This window comes from Haliotis rufescens, unplaced genomic scaffold (genome assembly GCF_023055435.1).
Source record: "Haliotis rufescens isolate VD_foot unplaced genomic scaffold, xgHalRufe1.0.p SCAF_8, whole genome shotgun sequence".
NCBI classification, from domain to species: Eukaryota; Metazoa; Mollusca; class Gastropoda; order Lepetellida; family Haliotidae; genus Haliotis; species Haliotis rufescens.
Window position 1 is genome coordinate 15,107,268 of NW_025964372.1, and position 14,334 is coordinate 15,121,601.

Below are 14,334 nucleotides of genomic sequence, written 5' to 3' on the forward strand. Positions count from 1 at the left end.
GGCAGTTCTGAACATGCACCACTGCGCAGATTCGTTCTTGCTGGCCTGGTCTGAAATCAACCGTGACACTTAATGAATGTTCCCAAAAGTTGTATTACTTTAGTAGAAGGCGTGACCCGAAACATAGCGATGAAGCCCTGCGCATGACTTCGCACAAATAAAGGTACAATGAGAGTTGTCGACCTTTATACATAACACTCATATGTGGTTCTGTGGGGCAGTTTATAGCGCAGACAATATGTATATAAATATACATAGAGCTTTTATCCGGGAATACAAATATGTACATAGTTTTATGATATATCGGGCAGAAAAGTTTCGAAATAAATAATGATAAAATAGTATTGACTTTTCCATTTGTAGGTGATGTAGGCATATGTATTACACAGTTCGTTTTTATCTACAAATACAAATGCATTGCTATTTTTCGGATAATCCCGTCGGTTGGTGTGAAGGTTAGGGAGGAAAAGTTGGGTTTACGATAAGTGTGTGTTTTATAATTAAATAGATTACATTCGTTTCGTGCATGTATATTGTGTGTTATCATTAGCAAACAAGGAAAACATGCTGAAATTGGTGCGTCATGGTTTCAAGTTCCTCGATTATTGGTGGTGATTATGGTGTCAATATTAACAGCACTGGTTAGAAGTTACTAATAATGATGATGGTGATTATATAAGTAATAACAAGAAAACAGCGTTAACACTATCCCCCGCCATGGGGCACTTTACTTCTACTACTACTACTACTACTACTACCCTCATGTGCACCCGCATAACGCACCCCCTTCAAAACTATGGACCTGCCTCTGTATTACTACTATTATTAGTATATTGAATTATTTTAATTTAATATGATAATATTACTACTACTTTATTTTTGCTGCTACTGACCCGTGAAGATCCGGGGTAGAATAGATCTTCAGCAACCCATGCTTGCCATAAAAGGCGACCATGCTTGTCGTAAGAGGCAACTAACGGGATCGGGTTGTCAGGCTCGCTGACTTGGTTGATGCATGTCATCGATTCCAATTGCGTGGATCGATGCTCATGATATCAATCACTTGATTGTCTGGTCCAGACTCGATTATTTACAGACCGCCGTCATATGGCTGGAATATTGTTGAGTGCGGCGTTAAACAAAAAAACCAAAAAGCTACTACTACTACTACTGATGTTACTACTGCTACTGGTGTTACTACTACTAAGTACTGATGTTACTTCTACAATTAATACTACCGCTGTTACTGCTACTGTGTACTGCTGTTAATTATGCTAAGTAATGTTATTTTTACTACCAGTAGTGCCACTATTCCTCTTGTCACTACTTAGTAGTTTTGAGTACTGTTGTTACTTAAAAAATGCAGTACCAGAGTAAACATAAGTCCAGGAGTAACTGAAATACAACGTTCTTTTCCCGTGAATAAAATTGTCCTTGTTTGACATATGTTTTACTTATCCCCACACATGATCGATATAACCCGTTGACAGATGAGCGATCGGTCTTGTGATCAAACGCAAGGTGTTAAAGAGTGATATCATTTATTGTTTTAAGTCAGACAGGCATCAACAAGTGCTTGTCAAAAATGGAAATTCTATACCATCCAGATGGAAACTATTTTCCTATAACATATTGCACGCGTTAGATGAATAGTCGTTTTCAGTCGTTGTCAAATGCTTTCAATTTGATCGTCCAACGAACAACTGATTTGATCTTCCGAAATGTAGACTGAACTGATAACATGTTCATGTTGTTAGAATCAGCTTTTAACAAACATATAGTTTAACACAGACATCACAGTTACTCAAAGAAATTTAGTTAAGAGTCTAAGACCTTACACCATAGATCCAAGAGCTTTAAAACATTAAGTGATAAATCTTCAAATCCATTGATGGGTCATAATTGTATTTAATAATCTATGTTAGATCAATGTTAATCTACTTGAATATATTAACATGAATATATTCTATTGTTTGTTTGATGCAACCAAAATACCGATTTGCCTATAATTTCCGAATGTGTTTTCCCGTAGTCATAACACTGCGAATAACATAAAATGATCTTATTTGTTGCTTTGTAGACTTTTTGTAGGACGTGTTTTTTTTAAAACCTTAACGCGAGTCGGGTAATGCCATTCTTGTTCATAAAAAAAATGTTTGCCAATGTAATGTACATGTTGATACGCATTTTATGAATTTGATTTATGTACATTAATAGGATTAGATAATTACCCGGAACAAGATGAGAAATAGGTTACTATTTCCACATTGTCAGAAGTCGGACGCACCTGTTTGCTTGGCGATGATTAGTTGTTACGGTAGTAGTACAATGCTGAAGAAAATAGACATGGCCGCCGCAAAGAGGGCGGAGTGATGTGCCGTGTCAGAAACTTTCTCTCGGAATATGGCAGCTGGAGCGTGATACATTCTTTTCTGTACATCAAGGAACCCCACACAATTATTTAAAGGTATGATCCTGATTGATAATATGTTCATGTTGTATTGGACAGCCTAGATATGATCCTCTGAAAAATAATAATATGTGGGTCTGATTTTGTCGTCTGCAGTGTTGAATCTTGTCATGGAATTTGCATTGCTCCACATTGAGAGTTTTTACTAACGACTGGTAATCATTCATGACTCACTGTCTTTGCTGTTACGGCATGCTGTTACACTATGAACTAGACATATGGACATCCGGTTGAAGCTTTTGGTCCCAAATTACTTCATTTGAGGAATTCACAGGTTTCCCTAGCGTAAAATAAACATGAAAATGAGAAATGATTAGGTTCTAGCAGACATGTCAGCTGTATCAAGTCATTTAAGGACGTGTCATACTTCTATTCGAACTTTATTGTAAATTCTATAAAGTTCATTATGTTATCGACTGTTAATGAATGAAGATAATTCTTTTAGCCAGGTAGTCTATATTGGGCCTATATGTGTCACTTGAGTTTTTAATTCATCATAATAGACTTGATGTCAACAGAGAACATATATCGGTTTATGATGTCAGTGAAACATCTGTGTTAGTGATCTCATCAGTCATTTATCAATATGGGACACACCTTAAAACTCTTCGCCACCAATTCTGCATAATGATTTTACAAAACTGAGCTTTATCAAATACCTGCAATAATTAAGTGGCTCTCCAACAATATACATTCCCAATTCCTAAATATCAGAATAGACAAAATACATTCTACACACATCTATGTCTTTGCCTTTTCTTATGAAAGCTATCAATGACAAGTACATTCTTAATTATCCCCAATGGCTAAATAGATATTCACATTGCATGATACAGGCCATTAATGCATTTGCAGCTTGGTCCTTCAGCTACTGATTAGCTGTCATAAACTGATTAGGCAGTAAACAGGTTGATATAACATGGGTGATTAAACAAACCAGGAACTGTATTCAACATGAGCAAAGTCACCAGAAAATTCATAGTGAAATTTTATTCAATTTCTGATCAATTTCTTAACATGTTTAAACTTTTACTTCTTAGTAGGGGTGGCTACTTGTCTGGAAATCACTATTGCGATAACTATTGATACTGAAAGAAACTATCACGATTACAATCGATATTGCAAGCAACTATTGCGATAAATATTTATTGTTTTCAGTGTATAATTTTAGATAGATTTTAGAGTTGAATCAAACCTTGGAACTGAAGTTTCCTTTGAATGTGATAACCATAACAACAAATAAAAAGTAATGTTTGAGATATGACTGGTTTGTTTTTTCTTTACCCTAATAATTTAAGAAAAAGAAACTTCCACATTACCATGTGTAAATTACTACCACTCATGATCAAAAGAAAAACAAATTTGAACAGCATTCCATGTATTTTATTGATATTGTAAATACAATTGAAACTATCGATATTCCTAACTGAAATTGATACTATTGGTCTGAAACTGATTTAACAATCGATTTATTGACTTTAAGTGCTTACCGGTAGCAATATATTGATATTTCGATTTATCGTGACACCCTTACTTCTTAGTCATATATGGGTCAAGAAATGCTATTGTGATACAAGTGATCTTGAAATCTGTGAGCACATGGTTGGTCTGACAGTCCACAGAAAAAGTTATAAAGTTTGAGGTGGATATGAGGCATGTTTTTATAACTTTGTTCTATTGTATGTCATTATTTAAGTTGTTAGTCTTATGCAGAGTAAAGACTTAATTGTTTACAGACCGCAGTGATATAGCTTGAATATTGCTGACTGTGGCATAAATCAACAAACAAATCATGCAGAAAGTATGAATTATGAATGATAGTCCAGTGTTGGATCCAGTATTTGTTTTACATCAGTGAGTGAGTGTGTGTGTCACATTTTTTAATTGTATACATAACTTCTGCTTGTCAGCATAGGCAGTGTGTCAATAAATGATTTGCTAAATTCCCTCTAGTGGACTAATTCCTTCAATCCTTTGTTAATGCTAGTTACATATATCCTTTCCATGCTAGTGGACATTATTCCTTGTTACAAATCCTGAACACTGCTGAATGTTTTCAATGATTTTTTCCCTGTGACAGGTAAGGCACAAGCCTACCTTTGTTTGTCATGTGCTCAGTCACTATCTATCACGTTAACATTGTGCTGTCAACATGTCCTACGCAAATACAATACAGGGATGTATTCAGTGGTTGATATATAAATGTAGGTTATATTTGTATGGGACTTAAATGGTAATGTCAATACAATTTGATTTATTGGCAACTTAGTGAATTAGTGCAAGTTTACTAGTTCAGTGTCTTGCATGTGTTATATTATTGAACTTGAAAATGATTCATCAGTTTTGATCAGACGACACATGTTAATCTCATGAATCACATGTATCATGTAAAGTGTTTGAATTTTCCATGAAGTCAAGGAGTCCTTGTCCTTATGTTAAAAGTTGAAGATTTAGGTTGTTCCTGATTCAAATCCTACAGGAGCAAACATCAAAGACCTCAGGACAATCTTTAATTACCATCCCTGATGTGTTTGTTGTTTAACGCCGCACTCAGCAATATTCCAGCTATATGATGGCGGTCTGTAAATAATCGAGAGTGGACTAGACAATCAGTGACTTACTAAGCATCAATCCACGCAATTGGGATACGATGACACGCATCAACCAAATCAGTGTGTATGGACACAATGTTGGTGTTAGAGTTAATGAGTAAGTATGGTTTTATGCTGCTTTTAGCAATATTCCACGGTTGGGGAGACCAGAAATGGACTTCACACATTGTACCCATGTGAGGAATCGAACCTGGGTCTTTAGTGTGACGAGTGAACGCTAACCTCTACACTATCCCATCGCCCTGTTGGTGTATGCAACTTATAGTTTTTGCCCAAGAACAAAATTATGCATTATGCATGTTATGACTGAATAGAAATTTTGGGTTGAACATGTACATGGCTTTCTTGTAGATCCCTAGAATATATAGTCACCATTAAATCCCCAACCCCAAACAATTATGATTTTTATGAAAAGAGTACATCATGTACATGATGTACATGAGATAGGATAATGTTTGGGTGACACTGAATATCAGCTTATTGAACATGGTGTATGTTACTAGCAATACCCTGATAAGTATGCCCCAGGTGATCTGAATGAGCTATTGTAAGGTATGAAGTGAATGTTATTACCTTATAAAAAGTGTAACTATCACGGCTGAACAGACATACTGGAGAAACAATGTCGAGCACCTGGCAAAAGATCTGGCAATAGCAATTTGAGATTCCAGTGTCAGTTTAATATACTATATAACACAGTCTCTCATCTGAGACACAAGTTACTGTATTTATTCTAAAATGTGTCCACGCTGGGATCAAATCTCTCTGATTCCATACTAAATGCCCTTGTCAGGCAAATTGGGATTTTTTTTAAATTATTTTGTTCAAAATACAGTGATCCCTCGCTACAACGCTACCTTCAGTATTATTTTAACTATTATTATATTTTTGCAATCAATGCTATTGGTGCAATGATGTAGAAGTCTATATCGCAGTGCACTGTGTTTCTATTTATCGTTTCACCCTTAATAAATGCAATATTTTAAAACTAAGCATTAAAGCCTCTTCATTTATATTGGTCCTGTGAATCAGTGAAGTAAAAGTCACCTCTACAATGTCTACTAAGCCATAACAAAACTTCTCTAACAATACAAACATGAATTTGGAATTTTAGGAGATTTGGTTTTGGGCCAAATTTCCTCTTCTAGGTTGAGATCTAGATGAATTCCTGGCCTGTCAGATATGTATTTGTATTGCGTGCATACTGGTATTCCCTATTAATATGGTTTGACAAAGAAAGCCAGGAATAAACTTTAAGCACTGGTTATGAACTATGAAAACTTCTATTCTGTTTGTGATGATTGACATCATGAGCATCGATCTACACCCTATTGGGATACGATATCATGCATCAACCTAGTCCTTGAGTCTGACCACCCGATCCCTCTAACAGCAAGTATTGGTTGCTGAAGGCCAATTATAACTAAGATCTTCATGGTAGGGAAACTTCTAAAGGGTGCTTTAATGTCATGTTTATGTATAAGGAAGGCTTATGCATTCAGTGCGGTATATTTATGTACCTTGGCCAGGATCATGTTCCCTATTGCTTATATGCAATGTAATTATGATGACCTTTCTGCCAGTGGGTGAAAGTAAATAATACACGGTAGGTACTATTTCAGCTTGTATGTGTTATGTAGGTGTGTAGAGGCAATTCACGAAGCTTTTTGTCCTGGTCATGAGGCCAGAGGGTGTATCCTGGTCGCTAACAATATACAGGAGACATGAAAGCAAGGATGTATGTATTGTGGTGTATTGTGTGGGACGAGATTGAGAGCATGACGACATACAGTGTTGCTTGAAAAGGGTGAGAAAATAATGTAGAGGTTTTTACTCATAGTCTTTGTAGTTTACAGTTTATCATTTCAACAATCACTACTGGTCAGGTGTGAAATTGTTGTTCAGGTGAGTCAAGAGTGGTTTAATAGTTTCATGGTTAGAGAAGATATTTTGCTCTTGAACCTTTTTGAGAGGACAGCAGTTTTGAAATTTAAAATATTTAAATAAGATCATTGTCAGATTGTCACACGTTTTCCTAATCATTATGTCTTAAGTTAACAATAAATAACAAGTGAAAGATACTTCTGTTACTAACAAAGCTTTAAGCCATCTTTGCATCTCTTATCAATACTAAAACTAGACTTTTGCAAAGTAAAGTTTGAATATAATTAGCAATACTTCATCATCACCTGATGAAGAAGTAAGCATATACTCCGAAATGTTGTGTTCCTCATAATAAAGAAGTTGATAACCCTAAATTCTCTTATGTGTATCACTTCTAAATGCCTTTCAAAGACTTGATACTGGAAGGGTATCACAATTCACATAACATGACATACAACATGTACAAAATTCAAAAGTAACAGTATAAGTCTATTTCAAATTCATTATTCAGCCACAAAGGTAAGGACTTTATTGTTAACAATAAAAAGCAATGTTAACATCAGCAGTTTCTGAATTTCAATTAACACGTCATAGTTCTACTTAAACCGAATGTAAGAGCCAAGTTCAAGCTTGTAGCACAGGCCGATTAAACATAATTGTTTAGTCACATTATGAAATACCTTTGCAGATGTCGATTAATATTTTCGGATTTGGTTTAGCATTGGCTCAGGAAAAATTGAATTTGTCTAATCCTACTTCACATTTAAGGATATGTTGCCATTAATAAACGTACCAAGTGTATATTCATGTCATCATTCAAGCAAATCCAAGTTGATTAATCAGTTCTGCTTTCTTTGGTATTATCATGATTATGTTTTCAAACACAATGTAATCAGAGTTTCGTACATTATGTTACAACATCACAACAGCTGGGCCAGGTTCCACAAAACGACCTTAGCGCTATGACTGTCGTTAATGGTTATTTAAGTTTATGTTGAAGAATGGGACTGTTGACACACTAGGTTCTTTTACATACAGATTTCTGGATTAACATTTTGTTTCCTGATTTGGGAATCGACACAAAACAATATCATTACCAGCATGGTCACCGTGGCCTGTAATTTTACATGCAACCACTGACAGAAACAGTATGTGTGCACCCAATGCCACTTTCTATCAGTATCATGTTCAGTGCATGGCCCAATAAGATCAATGTCCATTAAATCTGCATCAAATAGATGTTACGTTAAGGAATTTGGGCTAGTCAGTGCCAAACAATCGATGGCAAATGACTGATAATATTGCATTTTTTAACAAGTCTGGTTTCATTTCAGATCTTTTTATCTGACTCTGAATCTGTTCATCAGATCACAAGCTGGAACCAAAGAATCGGAATACTGATACAGGCAAACTCTTCATGTAGGACTGTTCTTGTCTTGTTGGCAAAGACACATGTTCCATTTTTATGTGAATTGATTATTTGCGTAAGTAATCTGGATCACATGCCAGAACCAAACACTCGGAATACTGATACAGGCAAGCACTTCCTGTAGGACTGTTCTTCTCTAGTTGGCAAAGACAAATGTTCAATTTTTATGTGCATTGATTACGTGCCTAAGTACATGAAGTAACGTTTTTTTGCCAACTGCATATATTTGAAATGCTGGAAGTTTTCAGTTAAGTTGATCATCAATGATAAATATTTTTTAGGATTTGTTTTGACCATACTGACTGCTTCTTCTAGTGATATTCTATCACAGCACTGCAGTGAATACAGTGTTGAAATAAGCGCCTGTAGGCCCATCTGGTAGATCTTGTGTTGGGCCTGTAGTTTCAGAATTGATAGGTAAATTTACGTGTCAATTTATTTGGTTATGAATAAACCTTGAAGTTTTAGAGTAATTCTAGCCCTACCATCATTCAATCTCACTGAAATCAGATCTTTTCCTCTGATACAATACCACTCTGCTTCATGATCCGAGGACATTTCCATAGAACTCTTATCAAACTTTGACCACCTAATCTAAATGAAGAATGCATGGGATATTGAGCCAATCAGATGGCAGCTTGCTAAACTGATTCAGCTTCTTTTCCTACACCATGATTCGCCAATTTTGATCTTACAAGAAAACCACCAAAGAACCCAAATATGCCCTCGATAGTCCATCCTTTTGAGTGTAGATGCCATTGCCATTGCCACATTTCCACAATATTATTGAGTGGCTTTATTTTTTTGCATTCAGGATTCCTCATATTATATTAATTTTTGATGAACAGAAATCAAATATGCTTGTTTGAACATGTTGAATGCTTCGCTCACTTGAGAATTTAGAAGCCTCAATGGTAATTAGCTGATTAGAAAGTTCACCTGACGTGACCTCCTAGCTATTTGAAGTAGCACTTTAACTGATTTGTTTACTGATTCCATGAAGCATACCTCTTATGTTCATAATTTTGTTCACCATGTTCAGACCATGAACTTTACACTCAGCAGAAGAAACTTAAGAAGAACAAGCAGATCCACCTGTAGAACAGAGATAAAGAACACTCAGGATGGAGAGTATTTGCCTCCAGGGCACACAGACACAAACCCTTTTTAGACATAACAATAAATAAGTTAATAAGAACTTCCTCACTGAAGCATATGACCTCAGTTGAGAGAGAAGTAAGTGTGCAGGTCAGCCGACTGTCAGGCAGGTGATGAAGTGGGTGTGATGGTTAGTGTATTTATTGATTGACAGGTGATTGAGGGGTTGACAGGCGGTGTCGGTACTCCCAATCAGTACACATTCCACCTTTTGTCACATGTCACAATTTGTCAGTTAAGAAGAACCCAAGTCTGTATCAGGGCACGTCAAGGTTTGACCAGAATATGATTGGTGACCCCAAAAGTATATATGACGCCTATTGATACGCCTATTCATAACAGGGTTAGAACTTAACACTAGCTCCCTAGCCTGGGGCTAGAAAACATTCCTGTAGGCAAGTACAAATTTCCCTGTTTCCCCTCTGTTTTAACATTACAAGTGCATGTTATCTTTAACCGGGCTAGTGAAGATTTTCAGTTTAGCTCTAGCCTGCATGTATTGTCTCAGGCTTCAGACTAGTGGCTAAAGTTACTGACTGCTAACACCCTAACCTCAAATACTACAACATTAAGAACTCATTATTTAGAAACAACTTTTCAAACCATTCACAAACTGGATTGAAGGGCATTTGAAAACTGCATCTTATTTCATGTACGGTATCACTCCTTACACATACAAGTTGAAGATGTAGCACTTGGAATACAATTAGCCCTGTCAGCAGTCATCGTATTACTTCTACATTACTAACTGTTTGAAAAGACAACAATGCCACCATAATGCAATGGTCAATTGAAGATTGATCTTAACAAACTCACTGAAAAGGAAGTACATGAATCATGAATGTATTGATAATCATATTCTACAATGTGAATGAAAAGCCTCACAATTTCTCTGTTAGGAAATGGATACATACAATTTTTGGAATTTCCCTTAGTTTTAAGACCCTCTACAATACTACAGCTTAAGCAGGGTTCAAAATTAGCCTGTATCCACTAGTCTGAGGCTAGTAAGTTTCAGGTAGGAGTGACAGACTAGTGACATATCCTTGTGGACAGCCAAGGTACCATTTAGCAGCTAGCAGCTCAATGTATGTGTATACAGGCATCCTTCTTGTCTTTTGTAGCAAATCATAATTTGTGGACTAGTGAAATATTAAACTTAATTTCTATGCCCCTTTTCCCAGTTTTGACTTGAATGGCTACCTGAAACTTGTATGATAAATGCCTTAGATGTCTTTTCTTGTGTAGATGTATGTATTAATTTCGGTTGTGTTGACAGGCATCCTAGTCTATTGTCATGCACACCTGATGACATCTGGTATTTATTTTCTCAATGACAAAGTTGCTTTCATCCCCTTCCAAGTTGAGTATAGATGCTTCTGGTCCTTGTCCCCAGTAACAAAGCTGTGAAGGAAACACACTGCTTGATTGCAGTGAAGCAAGTTGCATGTATGTGTGGAATCTCCTGGGAATCAGTACTTGAGGGGAAAACACCAACTTCTTGTTTAGACCATTACCGTTAACACCTCTCAGCTCTAGCACCTGGAAAACACATTGTCCTATGTTGTACCTGTCTGAGGGGCTTGGAGTCCAGATAAGTGGATTATGTGCTGAAGCTCGAGAACATTTGGTGTCCAGAAAAACATGCCCGTGGTCAGATGTTGTTGGGCTAACCTAGGGAGGTCGGGAAGAGTTAATGGCCTCAGTAAAATCTGCCTCATCCATGTTGTCGTAAAGTGGGATCGAAGTTGACTCTGATCGTGGAAGATCAGAATGATCTTCAGCCTTTCCATGTCAGATAAACTTATTTTGAGCAGGGGTTAAATACCAGCTTTGTTGATTCAGAATTGTCACCCTGAGGGCTCTGTCATGTTTATGTTATATCTGAGGAGTTTGTTAGGGGTTGTTCCTTTTCTGTCACTATTTCTGAGCAGTGTTGGAAATTAGCACCCGCCCGTAGGACCAAGCACCCGCCCGCAGGACAGCAGCAGGTAGATCTGTGGGTGTGTAGTTTCATATGTGTATGGGTCCTTATGGCCTGCAGTAAGTTTTTATTTATTTATTTATCTGTCACAATAAGCTGCAGTTTCTTTAAATGAGACCCTGAAGTGTTTAGTCAGAGCCTGCAGCTTCTAAAGTCTTTGGGTCCTGATGGCAGCCTGGAATTTTTGTTTGATTATTGCACTGCTTCTAAAAGTGTACATATTCAGTCCTTGATGGCAAGGTAAGTGTCATGAGTCTCCTAGCAAAGAACGTCCAGCATCTACATGGGTTTAAACATTTTTAAATAAGAGAATCCAAAAAGACCTTATGAGATAGCGTAACTAGCGTTAGTGTTTACTGGTTAATAGCCATCGTGGATGTTGGCATGACATATTTCCCTGCGTATATTTGATCCAGTGTGAATAGTCCAGAGAGCTTGTCACATTAATGTTAAAAATGAAAGATTTAAGAGGTACAAATGTACCTGGTTGTTGTTGTTGGTTTGTTGTTTAACGCCACACTGACTATTCTTTTGAATACTGTGATTGCATACCTAAAAATATTTTCAGGAGCAGGTGTCTTATGATCGTACACAGTGCTCAAATTTACCTAAGCATGAAAGTCCGGGCTCCTTAAACGGTAAAGATTTAGGTCCTAGACCAGAAGAACTTACAGTTACATGCAGTTATAAGATGGTGCAGCAGTTGACATCACTTTCAGAAGACATTGTTTTAATAATCTTAGATGAGCATTCCGTGCTTGCAAAACCAAATAGATTTGTACTTGGCTCTGGCTTTGGAGTAGTGGATTAAGTTGCAGTCTGCGGCTCAATTTTCATAGACAAAACTTTCTGTCAATCAAATATGCTTAGCTTATGAAAGCCCATATGTAATGAGTACTAAAATGATGCCTTGAACCTAAACATAGCTGGATATATTCTCAGAGGGGACATAGAGAACTTATTCATATTATGATTTTAGTATTTTTACATTTAGCTGCCCCTCATGGCCCTATGCAGCCTGTTATGCCCTTCCTAGTTTTGTCTAGTCTTGTCAGTTGTCTTAAGTAAGTGCTATTAACTTGAGTAATTGCTGAGGTATTGACTATCCTTGCATTGATGTGGCTGGTCAGAATCTGGTCCTACTGGTCAGGATCTCACAATACAAGATTTATGTCTTAGTCTCTTTTGTCATAAAATAGATGCATGTCAGTGCTAGAAATTAAGGTGGGACCTGCATTGCTCACACTGCGTTTGCATCTAGGCACCCCCTCAATTATTAAACTCTAACATCAGGGTTATGACAAGAACCCCATGATTTTTCATTCTTAATTTCGAACACTGCATATGTGCCAAAAAGTACAGTACTTTTGTCTCTAAGCTTGGCTCATCATCTTTTGTAAATGTTATGTTACAATATGGGTTATTATTAGCTAAGCTTACTAGACCAAATATAATTTTGCTAGACTCAGGCTTTGGACTAGTGGCCAAAGTTACAGACTGCTGCATTGCAGCCTTTGATAATGCCTACTGGTATCTGTAATCTGTCACAATTTGGTGTCATCGTTCCTTAGGAAATTAGAAATGTGCCTTTCCTACAAAGATGTTTCCTGTGCATCTGTCCGTGATGTGTGTATAATGCAGGGATAGTTTAGAAGGAAATTCTAGTCATCCGTTTATAAGGTTTTCAAGCTTGATCATTGGTTACTGGAAATTAGTTTTGGGAACTGTTTAAAATATCTGTACTCTTTCTCTGTATCAACATGATCAATCCTGTAGATACCAATGAACAGAATAGCAATAATTGGACTATACTCTGTAACACAAACACATCAACGACACACATCAGCAAACAATGCAACAGCATTAGGCCTTGAAATCGGATCTGTTTAACTTGTGTGTACACAGGTACATTTCCTGTGATTTCATTTACATATTTGTTTCAATTAATGAATTTACCTTGCGTGTGCTGTCATGAACATATCTCATTATTATTTTGTAGAGGTGGGGTAGTTTAGTGGTTAAAGTTTTAGCTCTTTTGAAGTCCAGGGTTGATTCCTTCTTGGGTATAATGTGTGAAGCCAATTAATCTCTGGTGTCTCTTCTGTGATATAGCAGGAATGTGGCTAAAAACAGTGTAAAGCTTTCTGTTTCACCCACCATCACTCACTCACTCACTCACTCACTCACTCACCCATGGAACACCAATAATTTACAACATCACTCCTATCATTTTTTGTTACTACAAATAGCTCCTGGAATATCATGAATATAGCTCTTTTCAACAAGCTTGGCTTGAGGTGAAACCTTACCTTTAATTTTTGTCTGAGTAATAATAACAGATAGGCATGCCAACTATTTACAAAATACAGTACATGCATTACTGGGCTAACTTGTGTAGTATTAGTGATGTGATTCCTGACCTATTTCTTCATGAATAGTAGTGGGTATTTACTTGGACTCATTATTTTCAGGTTGTTACAATGAGAACTTCATTATTCATAAGGTATGTGAACATGCCCAGCCGTGAGCCCAGCCATACATCTGTAGGATCAGTAGAAGTGTGAAATCCAAGTAAGACCTGCTACAGTTCAGACCAGAAAACAAACAAAGCCTACTTGTGACAGTGCTGGGATTAGCATTATATGTATAAATGGGACTTCAGCAGTGCTTCTGAATTAGGGGTCAGTACCTGCCATGGAAGTATTGAATGACAGGGCATCACTATGAATGTTAGAGGGTCACTAGTGCTGTATAATTAGTAAATTAGTAATTGGTTCCTTCTGTTCCAATGTGTGAA

The 14,334-nt window shown here is 36.8% G+C and overlaps 1 protein-coding gene and 1 long non-coding RNA gene across 4 annotated transcripts in view; one reads left to right on the forward strand and one right to left on the reverse strand.

The window, feature by feature from the left end:
- The first annotated feature begins 2,317 nt into the window (after positions 1-2,317).
- The window catches only part of LOC124149070 (ecotropic viral integration site 5 ortholog-like), a 78,948-nt gene continuing 66,931 nt past the window's right edge, over positions 2,318-14,334 (forward strand). For 2 of the 3 annotated variants that reach the window (XM_046520435.2, XM_046520437.2), the window contains exon 1: positions 2,318-2,467. The gene's annotated coding sequence lies outside the window, so the exon portion shown is untranslated. Of the gene's footprint in view, positions 2,468-8,432; positions 8,451-14,334 lie in introns of those variants that run through there. The other variant, XM_048389381.1, reaches the window with a different exon arrangement.
- The window catches only part of LOC124149072, a 28,008-nt gene continuing 16,316 nt past the window's right edge, over positions 2,643-14,334 (reverse strand). Inside the window, exon 3 of the long non-coding RNA XR_006863061.2 lies at positions 2,643-2,750. This is a non-coding gene — a long non-coding RNA (uncharacterized LOC124149072). The remainder of the gene's footprint in view (positions 2,751-14,334) is intronic.